This window comes from Leptonychotes weddellii, chromosome 5, assembly GCF_054177405.1.
Source record: "Leptonychotes weddellii isolate Sample4059 chromosome 5, ASM5417740v2, whole genome shotgun sequence".
Classification (NCBI taxonomy): Eukaryota; Metazoa; Chordata; class Mammalia; order Carnivora; family Phocidae; genus Leptonychotes; species Leptonychotes weddellii.
This window is the reverse complement of record NC_138373.1, coordinates 83,650,843-83,652,760: the sequence shown is the minus strand read 5'-3', so window position 1 is coordinate 83,652,760 and position 1,918 is coordinate 83,650,843.

The following is a 1,918-nucleotide window of genomic DNA, read 5'->3' as shown; positions in this document are numbered from 1 at the left end:
CTCCCAAATCAATCTCTACAGTACTTCATATTCATAACTAAGCTTCTTGGTAATGATAATCAATACATGTTTGGGGTTCAAAAGGAGAAAAGCAATTAATTTTTAGTACTTCAGAGAAACACCCACAGTGTGGGTATAAAATAGTTTCCAAAACTGAACTTCATCTGCATGAAGTATGTCTCTGAATCAACAGCTTAGTGAGAAAATAAAGCCCTGATATTTAAAGTCAGTAATACTTTGGTTCAGTTTGCCTTTTGATTAGACAGATTTGGGGGTCATCGGAAATGACACACTGAGAGGATATGGGGTGGATGTGTGAGTGGCAGGCAGTGAGGGTGGAGAAAATGATGGCGTTTTGCTACCAAGACGATAAACGCACAAAATAAATGACCTTAGCAAGAAAGACACAGACATAATTACATGATATTTCCAATAGTTTTTTTTAAGATTTATTTATTTTATTTAAAAATTTTTAAGATTTATTCATTTATTTACTTGATGGGTGGGGGAGGGGGCAGAGGGAGAGAGAGAGAGAGAATCTTAAAGCAGGCTCCCTGCTGAGCATGGAGCCTGTCCTTGCGGGGCTCAATCCCGCAACGCTGAGATCATGACCTGAGCTGAAACCAAGAGTGGGGTGCTTAACCGACAGAGCCACTCAGGTGCCCAGGTATTTCCAATAGTCATATTATTAATTGAAAAGTTACGGGGGCAGCTGGGTGGCTCCATTGGTTAAGCATCTGCCTTCGGCTCAGGTCATGATCCTGGGGTCCTGGGATCGAGCCCCGAGCCCTTAGCAGGGAGCCGGCTTCTCCCTCTCCCTCTGCCCCTCCCTCTGCTAGTGCTCTCTCTCTCAAATAAATAAATAAAATATTTAAAAAAAAACTATGAATTGACTTGCTGATTGAAAAGACTTCTAACAATTTCTAAAGATAAGTGATTAATCAGATAATTTCAGCAGCAATGTTCAAGACCCACCTTATATTGAACACACACACGCAGTAAGCAGCAAAGAGTGTTGCAGTAATCTTTGATCCTCAGTTTCTGGGTACTGAAATATTTTCCTCAATAATTTTAACAGCTTCATTGAGGCATATTTGGTATACAAGCAGCAGCGCATATTTAAAGTATACAGTTGGCATATGGACACACCTGCAAAGTCATCACCTCAGTCAACATAACGAGCACATCAATCACATCCGAAAGATTCCTTGCGCCCCTTCACAGTTCTCCTTCCTGTCCCTCCCCACCATCTTTTTTTTTTTTTAAAGATTTTATTTATTTATTTGAGAGAGAGAATGAGAGAGAGAGAGAGAGCACATGAGAGGGGGGAGGGTCAGAGGGAGAAGCAGGCTCCCCGCCGAGCAGGGAGCCCGATGCGGGACTCGATCCCGGGACTCCAGGATCATGACCTGAGCCGAAGGCAGTTGCTTAACCAACTGAGCCACCCAGGCGCCCCTCCCCACCATCTTTGAACCTCAGGCAACCCCTGAACCGTATTCCGTCATCCTAGACACATTTATATTGTTCAGAATTTTATACAAATAAAATCACACAGTATATACTCTTTGTTTTCTGGCTTTCTTTTATCTAGCGAAACTCTTTTGAGATGCATTCATGTAGTGGCATGTTCACTACATTTTATTGAATAGTATTCTGTCACGTGGATGTTCAAATTGTTTACCCATTTACCTGCTGATGGACATGTGTTCTTTTTTTTTGTTTTTTTTTTTAAGATTTTTATTTATTTATTTGACAGAGAGAGAGATAGCGAGAGCAGGAACACAAGCAGGGGGAGTGGGAGAGGGAGAAGCAGGCTTCCTGCCGAGCAGGGAGCCCGATGTGGGACTCGATCCCAGGACCCTGGGATCATGACCTGAGCCGAAGGCAGACGCTTAACGACTGAGCCACCCAGGCGCCC